At 51.7% G+C, this 22,247-nt stretch overlaps 1 protein-coding gene across 7 annotated transcripts in view; it reads right to left on the minus strand.

The window, feature by feature from the left end:
- The window catches only part of RIPOR3 (RIPOR family member 3), an 82,040-nt gene extending 60,075 nt beyond the window's left edge, over positions 1 to 21,965 (minus strand). For 4 of the 7 annotated variants that reach the window (XM_037811513.1, XM_037811520.1, XM_037811510.1 and 1 more), the window contains exons 1-2: positions 20,740 to 21,133; positions 3,530 to 3,742 (exon numbers count right to left, since the gene is read on the minus strand). The gene's annotated coding sequence lies outside the window, so the exon portion shown is untranslated. Of the gene's footprint in view, positions 1 to 3,529; positions 3,743 to 4,299; positions 4,449 to 20,739; positions 21,134 to 21,949 lie in introns of those variants that run through there. The other 3 variants (XM_037811512.1, XM_037811518.1, XM_037811514.1) reach the window with 3 other exon arrangements.
- Positions 21,966 to 22,247: the final 282 nt, after the last annotated feature.

Here is a 22,247-nt window from a genome sequence, read left to right on the forward strand (position 1 = left end):
GAAAAGGATCCGTGCACACTTGACTCTGGGTCCAGCCTCTGCCAGACCCACCGGAGGCGTGGGTGTCTCCCGGCCCACTGGGAGCGTCTGCTTTTGCCATCAGATGGGGCTCCCTGATTAGGACCAGACCCCCTGAAGAAGGATGCTCAGGGAAGAAAGGAAAAGCCAGGAAGGATAATTCAAAGTGAGGCCACCAAATGGAAAAGAGCAAACAGTACAATTAGCCACAGCTGTGAGAGCAAGTGCGTCTCCTCGCCAGGCACTGGGCTGGGTTACAGTGTCCTTTAGAGCTCACAATGCTTTCAGGAAGCTGCTGTGCTTGGGAGGTGACACGGTGCCCAAGGATGCTGGACTCGTGAGAGGCAGCGCTGGATTTGAACCAGGAGGGAAATTTCAGAGGCCCGGCTCTGACTTCTGCAATGGCTTAGAGCAACACAGAGCCCCTTGAGGTGGCAGCCCTCAGAAGCCAGTCTCTCGGCACCTTCTGTCCTCTCAGACACCCACCGGGGCCCTCCCACCATCTGGATTGTTCTGGCTTTCGGGGGCCCTGCAGGGGAGCTAGAGCCACAGAGGACTGGACAGGGCCAGTGTGGATTTGAGCTCTGGCCCCACCACTCACCGGCTGTGTGACTCGGGGAAGTCACCTCTCCTCGCTGAGACTTAGTTTCCTCACCTATACGTGGAGCAGCTTGGATGAGTCTAGAAGTTTTCACACTGCAGCCTGCAGCCAGTGTATGGGCCATGAGCTCAGCCAAGTGAGTCACCACAAGCCCTTGCACATGTGGCCCAGCCTCTGCAGGACGTTTAACGAGTGCATGCGTGCCGTTCCAGGAACCACTGGGGACAGGATTCCTGCGTGCTCTCAGATCCCACCCAGCACCCAGCACCCAGCTACTGCACCCAGAACAGGTGCTTAGTGGTTCCGAAATGTCTCACATACAAAACTGTGTCTGTTCTGTCCCTCCACAGTGCCTGCGGCTTGTGGTGTGTGGCATGGTGGCGGCTAAGGCCTGGGTCAGGCAGACCTGGCACCCCAGTCCTGCTCGCCCTTACCTCTCTGAGTCTCGGGTCAATGCCCCTTCATGGCTAATAGTCCCACCGACTCCATAAGGTTAGCATGTCCGCACTAACTAAGAAACACATGGAGAGCTCCTGGCTTTGTGAGAGGCACATAGCCAGTCCAACATCAGCCGCTATAACTATGAATTAGGTTCATATCACCGTATCACTCAGGCTCCTTGAGGTCAGGACACCCCTCCAGTTCCTTCCTGTGGCCAATTAATCAGTTGCTTATTTGGAACCCATTTGATCCTCTGATGGGATGAGGCTGAGCTGGGAGAACAATCGTTATTTCTGGCCTGCTCTCTACCTACCTGTTTCGGTTTGCTAAAGCTCCAGAATGCAATATAACAGAAATGGGTTGGCTTTTACAATGGGAATTTAGTAGCTTACAAATTTACAGTTCTAAGGCCATGCAAATGTCCCAATTAAGGCATCAGCAGGATGATACCTTCTCTGGTGCCAGGCTGTTGCATCCGGGAAGGTGCATGACTGGCGTCTTCTGGTCCTTCACTCCTGGGTTTCATTGCTTTCAGCTTCTGGTTTCAGTGCCCTCTTCTCCAAGCTTCTGCGGGTCCTCTCTTAGCTTCTCTGGGGCTTTTCTCTCTAGCTTCTGGGCTTTTTCTGTCTTTTATCCTCTCATAAAGGGCTCCAGTAAAAGGATTAAGACCCACCTTGAATGGGGTGGGTCACATCTCAATTGAAATAACCTAACCAAAAGGCCCCAACCATAACAGGTCTGCACCCACAGGAGTGGATTAAAAGAACAAGGCCTTTTCTGGGGTATATAATACCTTCAAACCAGCACAACATCCACTTACCCCATCCCCAGAAAGGAATACCTTCCGCATCACCCCTATTTGAGAATAGGGGCCTAGTAGAGCACATTCTCAGGTTTCATTGTATACAAGGCAGGGCAACAAAAAACCAAATGGAATCCTTATGGGGGGGCAAATAGTTTGAAGGGTGGGTTCCCGTGCACTGAGCCCCCAGCCCTCCTCTGCTGGAGCCAGGTTGGCGGTTGAGATTTCTGACTTTCCTCTGACTTTGAGGTTCTTTTCTTGAGCAGCAGCTGCCTGGGTGTAGAACTCTCCACTGAGGGATAGACTCCTCTCAAGGCTTGAACCAGGCAGGACCCCACAGGGATGGGTGCTGGCTGAGCGTCAGGAGGGCTTGTCATGGAGTTCCTGTGTGGCATTGGGCGAGGCTCAGATCTTTGGAGCTTTGTGTTCCTTATCACTGTTGGCTTGGAGCAGGAATTGCAAATAGGTTTCGGCTCAGGTTCCAGCACCAATGAGTGGAGACTGGTTTCCTTAGGTATAGCGTTAAGATGGATTCTGAGGCTGTGTTTGGTTTCAACTGGAAAGAGTGCTGTGATCAATTAGCAAGGCCAACATGAGTTGAAGGAGGGGGTAAATGGTATATATGGGACCACGTATCTGCCATCCCAACCCAGATGCTCTATGAGGTTCCTCAAAGCTCAGAATGGCTCCAATGCTTAAGATCGTATTGCATCACACCAAACTTCAGAAGATCTCTCTGTTGATTTGAACTTCTTTCGTCTAACAGCCCCACAATTTTCCTTTGGGAAGTGATCCCTCAGCAATTTTCAGTCCATTTAGTAGAAGTAGAGTAAGACATGGCCCAGTCAGACTGCCACATCCTCACAGCCACCACGACTGGGAATTCTCATTCAAGCCAGACCAATAAAAACCAGCCCCAAGATTACCACCCCCACCCTCTGTTGGATCCAGCCATAGTTGAGGCCAAACCTAATCCTAAACTTTTAAATTATGTGACCAATAAATTCTCTTTCATGCTAAGCCAGTATGAGTTGAGGTTTGTTCATCTGTAATGCAAAGAGTCCAAATACCCAGATTCTTTCTCCCAGTCAGCTCCCAGAATGGGAACCAAGGAAGGGTTTGGCTAATATGACAGTGAGAACTATTCCCCCCCCCCCCCATTAGGGTCATCCAAGTAAAGAGATCCAGAACACAGAGAAAGGACACCAATTTTTGGACTGTAGGAGCCTGGGGGACCCCTCCTGAGGGACATCTCTTATGGCTTTATGTGATAAGATGACCTCTGCCTTGGGTGAGTGGAGTCAAAAAGGGGGTAGGGATTGCCCAGGTTGGATGGATTGTCCACGTTGGATGGATTGTATGGTATATGAATAAAATTGCTTAAAAGTGGTGGTGGGGGTGCAAGGTACCTGGAACACCCTTGTACCACCCCCAACCCTCCCCACAACCCCTACCCTCAAAACAAAGCTTCCAGGAATGCTTTCTCCTTAATGGTAGGAGAAGCTCCCTAGGACATGGAACCTCGCTAGGTTGAGTTTTGTTTTAAACCACTGGCATAAATCATAAATACCCCTGGGAGGGAACTTTGAGTCTCCCCACCCCACCCCGTCTCCTCCAGTTAAATGGACCGGAACTTCCCCCCCACCGCCCAGAGGACACTTTCCTACCTTGTTCTTGATCACCTCCAAATTGGGTTTCTGCTGTAAGTTCTTAGCATCTCCTCGCCACAGCTCAGCTTACTGGCCTGACTCCTTCACAGTGAGGGGAGGGGAGAGATTGTGACAACAAGTTCTAGGCATTTCTGCAGTTCTGGATCTTCAGGATTTTTCTAGGGTGAATTCTTCTCTTCTCCCCTCCAGGAACTCCGGAGGCCATGGCAACTGTGGGAGTGAGGACAGCAAAGGCTGTGGGATCAGACAGACCTGTGTCCAAATCCCAGCCGGTGTCAAAAGGGGAAATGTTATGTTGTATATATGGTACTGCAATAAAAATTTTTTTAGAAGTATTTGTGATGTATTAGTCATCCCACCATCCCACTTTGGGCTTAAGATTTCGAACAGATAAGAAAAAAACAGTGTCCATAGAGAAAAAAAACAAATCCCAGCCAGCCGCATTCTTGCTGTGTGAGTGTGGCCAAGTCATTAAAGCTCTCTGAGCCTCAGTTTCCTTTTCTGTAAAATGGGGATGATGACCCTACACACTGGGTAGGGCCATTTCTGAGAATGCAATGTGACAACACTTGTGCAGTGCCTGGCCCAGTAAATGGCAACTACAATATCAGTGTTTGTGTCATTTGTTTAGACTGGCTTAGAGTGGAGGGGGCAGGAGAGTGGAGAAGAGAGAGGGGAGGTGGTTTGGGACGGCCTCAGAACTTGTGCCCCATTCCACCGCGGGGGGTGGTGACCCGCTCTCCCCCAGCCACTCTCAGTTGACTCACCCTTTTCAGGGTGCCCCGTCAGCCCCTGGAAAATGGCCTTCTCCGTCTTTTCAGAAGTGGCAGATCTCTGTCTCCCCAGTGCCCAGGTGGAGAAACTGTGGGTCTGCTGACAGCTTTGACGATCCCCATCGTGATCCTCAGCTCTGAGGCTGGTGGGAGGGAGAGGGGGCATGCCAAGTTGGGGGTGCCCGGGTGTCTATCCATCTCCTGGTCCAGGCTTCCATGGGGTCCCCCTTGACCCACTGCCAGGGCCTCCTGCCGACTTCGCCTCCCTGCCATCTACCTCCCCACAGCAGCCAGAGTCCTCTTTCAAAATGGAAAACCGGATCTCATTGCATACACAACCCAAAGCCTTCTGTGGCTTGTCGTGGCCTCAGGACAAAGACCAGCAACCTCACCGCAGACTACAGGCCCTGCCTGCCCTGGGCCTGCCCACCTCTCCAGCCTTGGTTCCCACGGCAGCACCCCAAACCCAGGGCTGCAGGCCTCTGGTCCCCTCTCAGCTCTGCAAACAGGCAGAGCGCCTTCCTGCCACAGGACCTTAGCACTTGCTGCTGCCTCTTCAGGCAAGTCTATCCTCCCTCTCCCCTAGACACTCACACAGGTCTCCAGAGGGCTGAGCAGACCTGCAGATAACAGGGTACCTCAGATGCAGGCAGCCAGGAGGCTGTACTCACCCCCATACCCCCACACCCCCACACACATGCCCGTCTTCACCCAGCCACACCAACCCTTCCTTCTGGGCCCCCCTAAACACCACTGGTGCAGGGTCCCCCTTCCCAACCCCTTGGCTATGTTAGGTCACTTTGTTGTACATTGTCATTACTCCTTATATTTCTCCTTGAGCAAATTTAACACAACTGTGTCTAGCTGGTTATGGGATCATTTCTGTAATGGCAATGCTTTAAGAAATACTACTGTATTTTTTCCTTTGCCTGTCCAGTTACACAGCCTTTTCCTAAGCCCAAGGCCTCCATCTAACCTGGGGAAGATTTGGACTTGTACATAGGAGTGCAGAGGAAGACTGGGACAATAGTCAGCTCCTGATAATCAAAATGGATTTTGCTGTGAAGCAACAAGACTTAAAAGCCACCACCGTAAGAAAACATTTTTTTAAAAAAGTTCTTTAGCTCCCAATTAACGTAGCAAAGGCTGGCCAGATCATAGACATTTTCCCAAACTGTAGAGAAAGTAGAGAAGGTGTCCCTCCCATGTGTGACACCAAGACAAGAGGCCGGCTCCCTACAGCAGGAGCCCCCAGCACGGAGGGGCCACAGTGTCCCAAGGGCCCATCTTGCATGGACTTGCGGACTACCTGTTCAAATCCCAGCTCTGCCACTTACTAGCTGTGTGACTGTGGGCAAGTTATTTTACTTCTCTGTGCCTCTGTTTCATCATCTGTGAACTGGGACAAACTACTTCCTCCCAGGGCTGCTGTGAGGATTAAATAAGTTAATGCAAGGGAAGAACTAGAATGATCCCTGGTGCTCTATCTACCAGCTGCTTCTTTTTATAATTGTTATTTTTATACAGGTGAAGCTGGCCCCAAGGGCAGGGGGTTTGCTCTGACCCCCTGGGGGCTTGGGGAGGAAGCCGCACTGAGACCAACCCCGCCAGTCTAGGGATGGGGAACCCAGTGGTGCAGCAGGTGGAAAGGAAGGAGGCCCCAATGCCCCTTCCCCTGGCCACGCTGGGTGCCCATATGGCCAGGAAGGGGCTCAACCACTCCCCACAGCTCCTCGGGCTGCGAGGAAGGGGCATCTCGATAGGTGAGGGCCGAGGGACCTGTAGCAGGGGCTGGGAGAGGACAACCCAGGCAGGGGCCAGAGGCAGTAGGGATGGGGGGATCCTGAGCCGAGGAGGAGACACGTTGGCCATGCAGGAGGAGGCCAGGCCCTGCCCAGGCTGAGAGCCCAGAGCGTGATCTCAGCCGTGAATGCTAGAAAGGCAAGCAGCGAGCCAGGGCGAGGGACGTGGCTGGAGACCCCTCCCCACCCCTCCACCAGGACGTGATGTCACCAACACCCACTCCAGTGACACACAGCCTCTAATGCTCCCTTAGAGAGCAGTGGGAAGGGAGCAAAAGGAACTTTGAAACCGAGCATGCCCTAAAGGCCTCCTTTAAAGTGTTGGATCAGATTAAATTTACCAGGTTGGACTGATTCTAGTTTTTTTTCTTTTCCCTTGTGACCCTATCACTGGGGCCTGAAATATCAGGTCGGTTACAGAGTAAAAAGAAAACACCTTTCCCCTGCACATGCTCGTGGTAGTGTGAGTAAATGGGCAGCCCCAGTGTCAACCACTAGGATACCAATGCACAATTACATTTTGATTCTGAGCAGCAACTGGAAGCTGACAGGTGACCGGCCAGTTTCTGTTTAGGGAGGAAGAACCTAACACTATTCTCTGCTTCCACCAGGAGGACGATGGGCTTTGAAGTCCCACCCAACTGGGTTCAAGCTCTGGCTCTGCCCTCATGGTGGGCAGCTTCTGAGGCAGCCCCAATGACTCCACCCTGGTGTGGTGCCCGAGTGTGGGCTGGGCCTGTGACTCTTCTAACGAATAGAAGATGGAGAAAGAGATCCATGTTGCTTCCAAGACCAGGCTACAAAAGACCCACTTCGCCCTTGCTTGCATTCTCTGGCTCTCTCTTTCTTGCCTTCTCTGTTCTTTCTCTTTGATGAAGCTGCCATGTTGGAGACACCCATGTGGCAAGTTACTGAGGGTGGTCTCCAGCCATCTCCCAGCAAGGAGCATCCTGCCAACAACCATGGAGCAAGCTGGGAAGCAGGTCCTTCCAGTTGACCCTTGAGAGGGCTGCAGTCCCCGGGGACACCATGCTTGAGCCTGTGATGTCCAGACCACAGCTAAAGGACCCTGCCCATGAGCCAGAGGACCCAGCTATGTCAGGTCCAGATTCTCAACCCTCAGAAACTGTTAGAGAAGAAATCTGTGTATGATTTGAGGTCGCCAGGTTTGGCGGCAATTTGTTCTGCAGCTACTGGTAACGGATAGAGCCCCTCCTTAGTTCTGAGCCCTTGGACCAGCTACTTTACCTTTCAGAGGCACCCTTACCTGAAAATGGGCACAACAACAGCACCTCCCCATCTTATAGTTCTGTTGTGAGGGCTGAGAAAATCAATGAAGAAATGGATGAATGAATGAATGAATGAATGAATGAAAGGGACTACTGACTGGGGCAGTGAGAATTAGGAAATGAAGCTTGAAGGGTAGATTGGAATCAGGCTGTGAGGAGCCCTCACTGAGCAGCTGCTGCAAGGCCCAGCACCTGCTGTATCCCTGGAAAAGTCCTTCTCCAAGGTGAAGCCCCACCTCTGTCCCCACTTCTGCCCAGCCAGTTCCTCCTGGGACTCCCAAGGATGAGTGCTCAGCACTCCCTCCAGCCAGGAGAAGCCAGCAGACCTGGGTTGGAGCCCTTGTTGAGCCAGCACTGAAGACGGTGTGTGGCAAGGGCACCCAGCATCTTTTGACCTCCACCCAGCAGCCCCTCTGCTGAGTTCTGTCGTCTCTTCTTCATGGATTATGTTCCTGGTGGGGCTGCTGATGCCCCAAAACTGGCCAGGTTTGGCACTGCAGAGACAAACAAACTGATAGCCACAGAACGTGATAGCCCCAGAAACTGACCCTGGCAGGCAAGCTACAGCCAGCTGGCATTGGTGCCTGGGCCTGGCCACAGCTCCCAGTGTCATTCCTGGGGGCAATAGGGACAAAGAGGACGGGTCAGGCTTCAGCCGTCACAGATGCCAAACTCCCAGCCATCCTGAACTCACATCAGAGCACCTGGGGACCCTTAACAAATATGATGTCCAGACTCTCCCCCACCCCCACCCCGTTCTGTGTGACCCCCAGACCTGAGCTGTGAACCACCGTGCCATCTGCCTCTGAACCAGAGGCTGGCCTCAGACCTGGCACCTTCTGCACCCTGCCCAGGCCGGACTGCCCACAGAGGCAGCAACATCCTCCCATCTCACCCTGGGCTGGTGCCAAGTGGGCATGAGGGTCCCCGGGGCCACAAGGCCTCTGTCCACCCTTCCCTCACTCCTAAGTATTGGTGTGAAGACAGACCCTTGATCTCTGCAGGTGTGGAGACTGGCTGCCAGCCCACAGGCAACTCACCTGCCACCAGGTGGGTTGTGGGTAACCCCAGCCCCCTCCCAGGTACTCCCCACTCCAGCTGATCCTGCAGCTTCTCATGAAGCCAGGTAAGAAGTGACCTCAGCGTGGGGCGTGCAATGGTCTCTGGGTGGCTGAATCCCAGCTGCTCCGAGGGGCAGGCAATACAGGGTCCTGCCTGCTGTACAGCAGCCTAGACCCACAGCGAGAAAGCAAAGCAACACGGCTGAGTCCCAGCTTTGGCTCCTTTCTGCATTTCGCCAGAACCATCTTCACCTTAACAATGGTTAAACTTGCTTTGGGCCATTAGCTCATGGAGCCCTCACAAACCCCTCTGAGGTAAATTCTGTTACAATTCCTGTTTTACAGAGAGGTTGTCTAAGCCCAGCTTGTCAGAGGGGAGGCAGGATTTGAACCCTGGGCAGCCTGGCTTTGGAGCGGAGCTCTCTGCAGGTGTGGCTGCCCCTATACTCGCCAGCCACCCCCAGCAAAGTTTTGTCCCTGAAGGCCCACAGATCTCCTGGCTTTGTCCTTGAGGGCTCACAGAGCTCCTGGGGGCTCCGGGGGACTCCCCGGCTGGGAGAAGACAACTGCCTCTCACTGCTGACAGAGCAACTGCTTCCTGACCTCGAAGCCCCAGTTGTTGGAAACTATAACCCTTCCTTCCCCACTCCGAGCTCACAGCTCCTGGTTGCACACTTCTCCCATCAGCCAAAGCCAGTTATTTCCACGTCCGTGACACAGGCGCGTTAAAATATAAACCGCGTACATCATCTGACAGGCACACCCGTTTACCTGTGTCAGGCCCGATCCTGGACCTGGGCTGGCTCCTGCTTTCAGAAAAACAGCTTCCCCTACAGGTCCACGCCACCCGGCCCAAGAAGCTGAGTCCCGCCACCTGGGCGGATAGATAGCTTCGCGAGGATTTAATAGCATTGTCTTGACAAATAAATCACATCTTCATGGACCATTTTTCAATCTGTAGCCCTGAATCAAAACTCCTGAAATATTAACAGATGTAAGGGATGGAACATCCAGCCTGTGGCACACTGGCACTGTCACAAGCACGGCCTTCGTGCCAGCCCTCCACTGTAGGAGAGCAGCTCAATAACCCAGGTCCAGAGCGGGGCCGTGTTCACCACCATGAAGACAGGGTTCCTGTTCTCCCCCTTTACTGCTTCTGGAGGGAGGTGTGGGCCAGGAGGGGGCATACCTCTGATGCCCGGGATTCCGGGACAGAAAGGACAGCCGATTCCAAGCCCTTAGGAAGGGGCAGAGGGTTTCTAGAGCTTCCAGTTTCAGAGTCAGAAAGAGAAGAGTTTGAACCCTGCATTTGTGATTCACTAGCCATGTGACCTTGGGCAAGTCCTCTCTTCAGAAGGCTAAAGCAGAGATTAATCCCAGCACTGGGTTGTGGAGAGGAGTAAACAGGAAGGAACAAAGCAGCTTAGACGACTGCCTGGCAGTGGGTGCTCAGTAAACATGGCGGTGAGGCAGTATTCATTACAGCTAATATTTGTTAGTTGGTTACCATCTAACCAGGTACTCTTGGAAACGTATCACGTGTGTGAACTCATTTAAATCTGCCAACAACCCTAAGAGGCAGCTACCGTGGTTACTATGATCCCATTTTACAGAGGGAGCCATTGAGACTCGGGGAAGTTAAGGGACTTGTGGGCAGATCCAGGTTCAAATCCAGATCTGTCTGGTCTGAAGCTGGCAGTCAAGGGCCAGTGCTGGTGCCAAGTGCCCAGAGCCAATGCCTTGCTCAAGCCTCACCGTGATGTGCTATTATTGTTCCCATTTGGCAGAGGAGGAAATGGAGGTTGAGAGATGCCTACTAGCTGGGGACTAGCTAAGCCTTCCTGACTCCAAAGCCGTCCCCAGCTCTGCTGAGCAGACCACTCGTGGCCAGCTTCCCATTGTGGATGTTTTTGGGGGGCTCTGAGGTCCCGGACAAGAGGAGAGCCGGAACAGTGCCTGGCAGGGAGCAGTTGTGCAGCAAATGTCTGCTCATTCCTTTGTTCATTCATTTAGGCAAGTCCAGCAGCAGGCAGAGCCTCAGCCAGCCTCAGAGCTTCAGGGAGCCCTCGGGCCCGTGAGATACCGTCAAACAGGCTCTAAGGTCAACCCTGGATTTTCTGTAGTCGCTGCTGGTAAGTGGCAGGGGGAGGAAGGGTAGGGAAGAGGGGGTAAAATTATAGGCAAAACCACTTAGGATACAATCCAACTGCAAAGATTCCTGCATCCCGGGTCAGGAGTGTTTTTCCACCAGGAAACAAGAACAGTTCATCCGAGTTTCTTCACCCTTTGTCCCAAGATGCAAAAATGTCAGAAATGTGCATGGGCTCTGGCCAAGGAACAGGGGACACCAGAGCTCGCCCTGGCTGTCAGTTCACTGCTCGGGGCTGAGGGTGGATGGGGTGGGTTCTGGCTCCTGCAGTGCTGTGGACTTGTCCTGGGCATGAGGTGAGCACCTTCCACTCTGAGTTCCAGTTTTCTTCTCTGTAAATGAGGGTGAGAATGCCTGACCCACCACATCACAGAGTGTAGCCACTGCAGATTATACAAATGTGGATGAGGTCATGTGCCAGTTTGAATGTATTATGTCCCCCCAAATGCCATTATCTTTGATGTAATCTTGTGTGGGCAGACCTATCAGTGTTAATTAGATTGTAGTTCTTTGAGTGTTTCCATGAGATGTGTCCCACCCAACTGTGGGTGATGACTCTGATTGGATAATTTCCATGGAGGTGTGGCCCCACCCATTCAGGGTGGGTCTGAATTAAATTACTGGCACACTATATAAGATCAGACAGAAGGAGCAAGCTGCTACAGCCAAGAGGGACACTTTGAAGAAAGCACAGGAGCTGCAGATGAGAGACAGTTTGAAGATGGCCGTTGGAAGCAGACTCTTGCTCCAGAGAAGCTAAGAGAGGACAAATACCCCAAGTGCAACTAAGAGTGACATTTTTGAGGAACTGCAGACTAGAGAGGAATGTCCTGGGAGAAGCCATTTTGAAACCAGAACTTTGGAGCAGACGCCAGCCACGTGCCTTCCCAGCTAACAGAGGTTTTCCAGACACCATTGGCCATCCTCCATTGAAGGTACCCAATTGCTGATGTGTTACCTTGGACACTTTATGGCCTTAAGACTGTAACTGTGTAACCAAATAAACCCCCTTTATAAAAGCCAATCCATTTCTGGTGTTTTGCATTCTGGCAGCATTAGCAAACTAGAACAGGTCATATTGGGCTTTCATCCTTTATTCTTCCTAAAGAGCCAACAATGTGAGAAGGAGTCCCTCTTCAATGCCTCCCATAGATTCTGCTTTATAGAGAGTGCACCTGGCCCTGTCAGTCAGTCTATATGTATTCACTAAGCACCCACTGCATGCACAACCCTGTGCCAGTCCCTGGGAGGATACTGATGACTACAAAACTGTTCACTGATTGCATCAACAACAGTCCCCACTTACTGAGTGTCAGCTAGATCCAAAGCACAATGTGCTTTACCTTATTTAATTCTCACAGTGAACCTGTGAGGTATGTATGATTAGAACACCATTTTCAAGAGAAAACTAAGTTCAGGGAGAACAGACTTGGCCCAAAGCCCTTTATACGCTGCTTCCATATCTGATGCTGCACAAGTACCTGGGGCCAAGTTGCTGAGCTGAGACCCAGATCTCTCCACAGACGTGACATTTCTGACACTTTTATTTCTTGTGCCAGGCCCAGGGTCAGACACTTTAGACACATTATGTCACTGAGGCCCAACAAGACCTTCCTGTGAAGTTGTTACCATGATGATTATTATCCTGCTCAGAAAGCAGAGGACACTGAGGCTCCAGGGCTCAGTGGGTGGAGGCACTGAGAAGTCAGGACCACAGTGCAGCCTTCCTGACTCCACATCTCAAGTTCCATTCATCACATCTTTTGCCCCCCAAAAGGAAGCCAGTCACCATGGTGCTTAAATCAGTGGCAGAGACACCCAGAGTGCTGGAGCAGAGATACCAGGGGGCTTTTTGGAGGAAGGGGATCTTGAAGGCTGGGCAGATCCCCCCTACCCCCAGGGTCCAGATCTCCCCCTTCCACAGCACCTCAGGGCACTGGCTAGGAGCTGGGGGCTGGATGGCCCTGGCCGGCAACCTTCTGGAAAATCACCCTATGGCACTTTACTCACCTGAGCCACTGCACCCCTGGCTTGGGCAGGGCTGACCCCTCCTCCCGCCCCACCCCACAGGCCTGTCTGCATGCCCGGCCAGGGCTGGCCTTGCACCCTGGATCTCCCTTCAATCTGCAGGCCTCAGGAAGGAAAGCCCAGAGCCAAGGTTACCGTGGGGTTCCCAAGCCTTTGGGAAGCACAAAGTGGGTGAGGTCAGTACACAAAGCCACAGGCTATTGGAAGGGGCGTTATCTGTGGTCACAAGAGACTGGAACTGACCTTGCTGGCTTGCTCCGTCAACAAGGGGGTCTGGGATAACATACTTTGGTACCTCCACACGGTTCTTGTCAACTGGGGAGTGGCAAGGTAGTGAGTAAACAACAAAAGCTGATGTTTATGAAGGACTTATGAAAGTCAGGGACTCTTCCAAGTGCTTTCTGTGGCTTAACACACTTGATCTTTATATCAGCCTCATGAGGAGGGACCATGATCATCACTTAAAAATGAGGAAACTGAGGGACGGAGCAGTTAAGTCCCTTGCCCAAAGCTCAGGGCTGTTAATCTCGGAGCTGGGATTTAGCACAGGCAGCAGGCCCCAGGGCCTCCCTCTCATCTGCTCGGCCACTCTGCCTCCCAGCCCCTCCGTCTCGCCCAGGACCCGGCCACCAGTAACTCCCTAGAACCCAAGAAAAAGAGAAACCCACAGACAACCATCATTACTTCCCTCCCCACTGCTGGCTTGGGGCAGCAGGTGTAATTAGAAGAGGCTCGACTGAAAGCTGGGCCTGAAACGGATTCTGATAACTCAGATGCTGTGGTAGCCAACTTCTCTCTACAGTCAACTGTGGCCAGCGGGGCCCACTGATTATTTTTATAGCCTTTCCTGGAGTCATGACAAGGAAAACTAAATGATCCACAGGGCCCCTTTCATCAGTAACAGCTCGGTTTCATAGTTGGGGCAGAGGAAGGAAAGAAAAATCACTTTTTTCTCCACTTTGAGATAATCAACAGAACTCAAGCCTGGGCGGCCAATATGTTGGTGTTGAGAAAAGCTGCTCTCAAGCAGAACTAATTGGCAACAGAAATGGAATTTCCACCACCACTACCAACCCTCCAAAAAAAAAAAGTATAAACATGCTTTAGCTCAGGGAATTGCACTTTGCAATAGGTGTTCCAGATATTCGTGGTCCCACTCGTGGCCGGCAGCCTTGCACAGAAGAGGCCATGGCAAACCACACGGGGTGCAACTCAGCCAAGCCAGCCCTGGAGGCAGTCAGATGGCTGCAGAGATCAATGATGAAACCGGCCAACCCGCCTGGAGTGGACATTTGCTTTCCTGTTTCCAGCACCAGTTCCCTCCTCCTAGGAACAGCACCCTGACTGCCGTCTGGGGGACCTCACATTCTGATTCACAGACACTGGTTAGCATGGAATGGACCCCGCTCAGCTGCAGGGATGAGCCCTGCCAGGCTTAAGCCGATCAGCATATTCTAATCTCCCGGCCAGTAGACCGGACTGGTTCAGGGATGGGCCAATAACCCAACAAGGAACAAGAAGGCAGGCATGACAGAAACATTTCCTGAGGCTTCTGGAAAAGAGAGATCTTCCCATTTTAGAGAACCTGAGATGCAGAGAGGTGGAGTAACTTGCCCAAGCAGCACAGCTTGGTGGTAGAAGACCGAGGACTGGAACCCGAGTCTGTAGGGCTGAAGCATCTGCAAAGCGTAACCGCCAGGCACCAACAAGAGGCTCATTGACTCTGGAGGAGGCCAGATGAGCAGGATTCAAATCCCAACTCTGTTGCTTTCCACCTGTGTGACTTCAGGCAAGTTACTTAACCTCTCTGTTCCTCTGTGTCTTATAAAGTGGGGCTCCTAACAGCACCTCTGTTTGCTGGGTCTGAGGGGTAAATGAATCAGCAGCAATGCATGTAAAGTGCGTGGACCAGTGCCTGTCCCATGGTGAGGATCTGTTGCCATTCCACCTCACGGTTTCTCACTTGTGGTGAGAACCAGACTAAACAGAGGCAGGTGGAATGGAGGAAGATGAGGTCCATGCCAACAGGGCAGGGCCTGCAATTCTTACTCCAAGTATTCCTTCCCGTAGAACAGCTGTCAAGCTCGGTTCCCTCCAGGAGTGGGCTGCACCCCAAGCAAGTGGATGTCATGTAGCTGCCCCAAGGCTTTCAGAGTTCTCAGAACTCTGGAGATACACAGCTCCTGGCAGCCAGGCCTGCTGTTCCTTGTGGTGGTCGAGATCTAGGGGAAATCCCACCCATTCAAAAGGTAAGGAAACCGCCTGGCAAATACCACAGGGTGGGGGGTGGTGTGCAGGTTGGTCCAGCCATGTTGGAAAATCATTCAGCATATTTTTTCATATTCCCTACAACCCAGCCATTCTGCCCCTGGGTACATGTCTGAGACAAACTCCTGCCAGGCTGCTGCATGAGCCGGGAAAGGATGTTCAAAGCAGCACTGTTCATGACGTGAACCCAGACGGTGAGAAACAACCCCAAAGCCCACAGACCAGAAAAATAAAGTCTGGCGTATTCAACCATGGAATAGTATACAGTGGCGAAAAAAGAATGAACAAGAGGCAATGATGTGGATAACTTTTAGTGATAAAAGAAGACAGCATATCATATATCTTTTATAATGTTCAAAAATAATTACACGAAAAAAATAATTAAATGTAAATTATATATTATTTTGCATACACATGCATGTGATAAAACCGTTAAAAAAAAAAAAACAAGAGAAAGATAAATACCAAATTCAAGATAGTAGCTACCTCGGTGGGAGAGGGAGGGGGAAGGAGAGGAGACGAGCCCATAGGTAGAAACAAATTATTCTCTATGTTCTAGTTCTCAGGTCAGGTGGTAGATTCACAAATGTTTATAAAAAGATGCAGCGAAATCGTCAGATGGAAAGCGAGATGGGGTCATTCAGGTGCCTTTTGGTATGTTATGATGGGGCCATGACTAATTAAGTCCTATTTATCTGAGATACATTTCTTAAAGTCTTGAGGAAAGTTCTCTGGACCCAGATTTGGGGGCCCTAGATTCAATGGGGGACTCGGGGCAAGGGAGCGAACGTCCTCAGACTGGTCCCTCAGCAGTTAACCCAGCAGCCTATGCACCCCCCTGGCCAGCCAGCAGGGGCCTGGAGGGAGTGCTCAAGCCTCACTCTGGGAAGGGTCAAGCCCCACTCTGGGAATGCAGCTCCTGTCCCCTTCCTCATCTGAGGGTGAGTTTTGGAGGCAGGGCACAGCCCCCTGCACTCCCCTGGGTGCCTGCAGGACCTGCTCCCTGCACCACTACAGGGCGAGCAGCGCTGGAGAGTGCAATTCAAGGGGCAAGGCAGCTGCAGCCCCCGGGCCACACAGAGAACCCACAGACTCAGGCGGGGAGAAGGTGGTGTTTGCAGTGCCCTCCAAGCCCATCCGAGACACAGAGACCCTGAAAGCTGCCTGGACGCAAGGTATGGTCACTGTGGGGCCACCCCTCCTCTCTGCCCTGGGCTGTCCCACATGTTGTTCCCTCACTGGCTGCCTCGGAGCCTTGATTCTACAGGAGGCACCAGGAAGGGTGGGTGCAGGGGCCTGAAGGGCACTTGTGCCTGGGTTGGGGACACACGCCCTATCCTTGGTTCTGACAGGTTTATGACGCCCAGTTCCACAGACTCTCATGGTCACTCAAACTGCTGGCTACTTGGTGAGTGACGCAGGCTATGACAATTTGGTATTACTAAAAGGAACGTAGTGTGCTGCCAGAGGTTCCTGATGCCTCGAATTCAGTGTGCTCCTAAAAAGTCTGGTGGCTTTGCTACCCTCAGCAACACAGCAAAGGAAGTATTTTAACAAATATTTATTGATATAAATGTCTACTATGTGCCAACAAGTATTTATTGAGTGCTACTATGGGACACAGCACTGAACAAAACAGGCAATAGAAGAAAAAAAAATCCCTGCCCTGAGGACACTGACATTCTAGTAGGGGACAGATATTTAAGAAAAGAAAAGAAAAATATAGTGTGTTAGATGGTGATAAGTGCCAAGGAGAAAAATTAACCAGAAAAGAGGAGAGGAGATTAGGGTATGCTCAGAATCAGGCTACAGTTTCAGATGCGGGCCCAGGGAACTGAGAAACTGGTATTTGAGCAAAGGCCTGAAGGACATGCAGGAGTGAGCCATGTGGGTATCTGGAGAATGAGTGTCCCTGGCAGAGGGGGAAGCACGTGCAAAGGACCTGAGGCAGGACAGAGCCCGGAATAATCGAGAACAGCAAGCATGGCTGGAACCACATCAGCGAGGGAGCCCTGAGGGCTGAGAGGTGACAGATCTGTGTGCACACGGCCTTGGGTGCCGTGGTTAGGACTTCGGGGTGGGGGCAGGGGGTCCTGAGCAGAGGAGGGCAGGATCCAATTTTAACGGGACGCCACTGCCTCCATTTCAGGGAGGCAAAAGGAGAAGCAGAGACCCCGTGGTGGGCAACCACGGTGGTCCAGGGGAGAGACGATGGCAGCCTGGGCTGGGGACTACGGTGGGGGCAGCAGAGGTAGTGAGATGTGGGTGACTTCTAGATATGTGTTGGAAGCAGAGCCAATGGAATTTACTTTTTACGGAAAGACGGGAGCAGCTGGGTGTTCTCAAGTGTGTTGGGGAGAAGAAAGTTTGAGCCCCATGTCTTAAAGATATGGTTATCAAAATGGATCCCTTCCTACTACCTTCCAGAACTTCTGTTAGGCAGGCATTAAAAGGATTGTTACAGAACTTCATGTGTAAATATGAGAAAACATCCCAGACATATAGTCAAGTGAAAGAAGGAAGATGCAGAATAGAATAGATAGAACGATCCCCTTTTTAAAAAAGAAAAATAAAGAAAGAAAATATGAATATAAGTGAGCAAATGGCCTGAAACCACAAATACAGACTCTTAAAAGTGGTTACTGGGTGAGGGTGTGGGAGCCCTTCCTACCAGGCAAGTTAGCACAATGTGCCCATTTTTAGTTCTTTTTAAAATTACCACGGGTGTGACTTTTTTGCTATCACAATCGCACTTCTCTTGGCTCGTCCCCACCTGGGCCTCCTCTTTGGACTAGACTCTGGGGAATGAGAAATATTTTCCTTTCGTGCTGGCTTTGGAGAACTGGAAAGGGCCCACCTGGCTCCCAGGGTTTCTAAAAATAGGAAGTTGTCTTAACTTTCCTATAGGTTTGGCTTGGCTGTTCCTCCCACTTGTCCCAAGGTGTTGTTTCTGTTAGAGACTCATGCTCTGGGCATGAAAATAAAGGACGGCAGAAGCCGGACCTGACTGGGAGTGGAATTAACAGGGAGCCGTCACTGAAGCGACTACAGAGACAGCAAATGCGGCCAGAGCGGGGCCCGGATGCTGCAGGTGTAGACAGACGACACCTTCTGTCCCCACCTAGTCTACGTTTGTTCCGTCCCAAAGCTTAGGTGAGAGCGGGAGACGGGAGTCTGGCTGTTGGACTGTTTCAGGCAAAAGGAGGAAGTTGAGGGATCCATGACCAAGGTCCCGTGCCTGGAGTCTGAATCCCTTTGGATGAGGCTGGAGAACTGTTCGTGGCAGGATTTCTGAGGCCCTGGGCACAAGCACACGTGCTGTGGGGCCAGCGGTGTGCTGGCAAAGGTTTAACAACCGACTCTCCTAGCAAAAGTGAGTGTGTAAGATATGCACACACTTAGCTTTATTATGAGTTGTATAAATTATGAAATTTATGTATTATTTCCACCATTCAGATACAATAGAAGTAAATAACCCCACAAGCATAGTAAAATGTAGTAAAAAAATTAGGCAGTGATAGTTGTACTTATCACCTTTGTTTTTAATATATTTAATTGTGAATTTATGTAATTTATTTTTAAATAATGGCTGCGTTTAACAACCAGCTCACAAACTTCCTGAAAATTTGACAATCAGTTCTCACAAGCCAGTACAAGCTGGCTCCAGCACACCACACCACCATGTTGGGGACCACGGGGCAGAGAGTGTCACCAAGTGGGGGAGGAAGCCATTCTCTCTAATCTACCAGGAGCCTAGAGCAGCTTGGGCACTAGAGGCTGAGAAGCTTTGGAAGTTTACAGAGAAGGTGCCATGGACCTTGGGTGCTGGGGATGGACACTGGCAGCAGTGAAGTTCCTCTATTTTTACATCTCTTGTATCTTGTGTGGTGGAAACCCTATATAAATGTGTGCTACTGCATATCTCTTCCCAATTCCATTGTCAGGACTTCAAGTTAGTAGCTTGAAATCAGCCATGGCGGGAATATTTACCCCATGGAAATTAACAAATAGTGCAAGAGACTAGTGCAAGGGACAAATAGTGCAAGCAACCTTTGGAGCTCCCTGGAAAGAACTGGAGGACCCTCAGGGAGCGGGGTAAGGTTCTGGTGATGAGTGAGCAGGAACTCCATAACCAGCAGACATCTGGGTTAAATCACTTAGCCCAAATACCAAGCTGCACAACCAAGCTTGGCTTTGCGCGACCCACTGGGCTTTCAGCAGCTTGCAGGGCTGCAAAACCCGTCATTGCTGCCATCAGTAATGACTGCACTATGGGCCAGGCAATCATTTCTTCAAGCCCAGCTTAATTTCAACCTCTTCCGGGTGCCTTCCCTGACCACTCAGGGGAATTCATGGGGAGCATGAATCCTCTAAACTTCTGTTTTACTCTTAGACATCGTCGCCCAGTGTAGAACGTAATGCTCCCCAACCAGAATTTTCAAATTGTAAAGCAATTGTAGAGATTTCCTAGAATAATCCCTTCATTTTACAGATGCAGAAACTAAGACAGCGAGAAGGAAAACGACTTGTTTGAGGCCACAAAGAAAATCAAGGGCAGACTGGGTAGGGTGACCAGTTGTCCTGGTTTGCAAGGAATAAAGGGTGTTCTGTGACAAATCGGTCACCCTGGCGCTGGGACAACTCAGGCCTCAACTCGTGCCCAAGGTCTGCATCGGTCCCTGACGGAAAAGGATGGAATGTTCCAAGGGAAGAGAAGAGAGCAGCCACATCTGGGTGCTGGGAGATTTAAGTCTGTCCAGATGCCTGGCACCCTACTGTGGCACTGGCTGGATAGTTCCTGGCCCTTGAATGCCATATGCATCTCCTTCTCAGTGCCAGGGAGACACCTGGCTGACTTTATCTGCATCTTAACCCTTGGCTGCAGGATGCATGTGCAAATAACCTACAATAATATTAGTGTGTGATTCCTCCCAGGGGAGGTATGTGGAAAGCACTGTACATGTTTCACAATTCTGTTTCATCCAGAGGAGCAGTACGGGCCCAGGATGATTTGAAACAGATTTTTGAAAAGCCAAAATAAAATTGGAACAAAACCTTGGAGAGGCATATGCCACTCACCCCACCCCTGCCATTAACCCTTTTCTCTCCCTCCCCAGGAGCCTCCTCCAAGTGGGCAGCCAATCCAGCCAATGGCACCCAGCTCTCTTCATTCAAGCCACGAGCTCCTGCCCCTTTCCCCAAAAAGCTGAAAGCTGTTTGCTGGGGTTCAGCTGCTGCTTCCTCTGCCCAACCTGTCTGCCTCCTCTCACAGGTAAATTTCCCTCGACACTTTCTCTTCCTTTAGCGCGGCTTCCTGGGATAATCCCAGAATCATAAAACACAGAATATAGGCCACCAGGGGTTGACAGAAGAGTTTATGGAAAATAAAGTCAGGAAGACCTGGATGTGATTCTCACCTCTGCCACTGCCAGGCTGTGTGACCTTGGGCAAGTCACTTCACTTCTCTGAGCCTCCATTTCCTCAGTGTACAATGAGGATAATAATAATAATGCCCACCCCACAGAGGGAGTGCAGCGATATCCTGAGCTAAAACTTCAAAAATGGCTCAGACAGAGCCTGTCATATAGCAGACAGATGATAAATAGCAGAGATCACCTACTCCAGTGCTCCATTTTAGAGCAGAAAAAACAGAGGCCCAGAGAGGGGAAAGAACTTGCCCAAGGTCACACAGCAAGACACTGCAGAAGCCTTGGGGGCTCCAGGTTGGAATCTGGAAGCGCTGCCCTGCTCCCATCCCCACCTCCCTCAGCAGCGTCAGATCCACACGCCAGTCTCACAGCCGTCCCCAGGGAGAGGGAGAAGGCCTGCGCACTCACCACTGAGCAGGTCTGGACACTCGGACTGGTCAGCTCCGTCCTCCGCTCAGCTGCTTTCTCTACCGCTGCCAGTAAGCACCGGCTTCCATGCGCCGTGGGCTCAGGAAAGGAGCCGGGGCTTGGGAACACTCATCCAGCCCGGCCACCCGGCCCAGGTCCCACTCGGGAGAGCCCCGGTCCTCACTGTCTTCCTTCTAGTGCAGTGAGGACGGGCGCTCTGCAGGGTTCTGATAATGCAGCTGGGGCTCTTATCTAGCCCGTGTCAGGGTGCAGGCGGCCGTGGAGTCGGGGTTCCAGGAAGCCCCGAGTGGGGCCCCCCAGCCGGCGCTGCTCCCCCCGGATGCCGCCCGCTGCTCTGGACGCGGCCGATTGCCCGTCAGTGTCACGCTGAGCTCTGCCAGGGAGAATTCCATGCTGGCCCCCAGCAGGCGGGGCCCCCACCCCCTCCTGGCCCACCCCCCACTCCCATCTTGGCAAGGGGACTGGGAAAAGGCAGCTAATTTCAAGTCCACACAGCGCTTGTGGTCATGTCCTGAACCCTCCACGATTAATCATGGAGCATCTGATTTCTGCTTTGCCTCGGGAGGGGGAGGCTGGGGCGGGGTGGGGGGAGACGACGATGCCTGGAAGTTTCTGTTTACTCCATTCTGCACCGGGCTGCGTGCTAATCACAAACAGACGGGATGCAGCCTTCCCCTCCGAAATCTGCTCTCCGCCACCCTCTCTCTCCTCCTGCTCTCTTCTTCCTCTTCTTACCTTGCCATTTTCCTGTATCCCCTTCCTCACTTTCCTTTCCCTCCTTCTTCCCCTCCTCCCTTCCCTGATTCCTCACACACCCCTTCCTCTGGTCCCGGGTTCCCCCAGCCCCATCTTCCTCTCTGCACCTCCTGTGTCACCCAGGGTATGGATTCACAGCCCTTTTACTTTATTCTTGGTAGTCAGTGGTCAGGCTCCTTCGCTGCTTTTGTTTCTTTTTATTCACCTAATTATTTCAGGGTTGGGGGAGGCCTTGCCCCCCTCCATGTCCCTGCTACATTTGTATGTGTATGTATGTGCATGTGTGTGTGCATGTGCAACTCCTACAAACTACCAGCATCTCTGAGTCAAGGGGTGGGATCCCAGCTCCTTTTGTCAACTTGGCACATCTCGGCTTTCCAACTCGACTCCGGGCTGGAGCCCAGGAACAAAGCACCCATTTACCAACACCCACCTGAGGAGAGGCTGGGGCCAGCGTCAGACCTGGAGCCTGGTAACACCTAGAGATGAATTTCTCTCTCCCGTCCTTGGCTCCCGTCCACCCTGCAGCCATGGCAGAAAAGAAACCAGGCACAAGCAGACCCAAAGAACAGAAACTGGCACCCCTCCCCACAAACACACACACATACACAAATGACTCTGAAGGGTCATTTGGCAATTCCTTTGAAAACAGAAATGAGCATCCCCTAACAGGCAGGGTCTCAGGTGTGTGTGTGCCTAAGGGGGCCTGCACACAGGTGTTCGAGAACTGA

The sequence above is a fragment of the Choloepus didactylus genome, chromosome 19 (assembly GCF_015220235.1).
Source record: "Choloepus didactylus isolate mChoDid1 chromosome 19, mChoDid1.pri, whole genome shotgun sequence".
Taxonomy (NCBI): domain Eukaryota; kingdom Metazoa; phylum Chordata; class Mammalia; order Pilosa; family Megalonychidae; genus Choloepus; species Choloepus didactylus.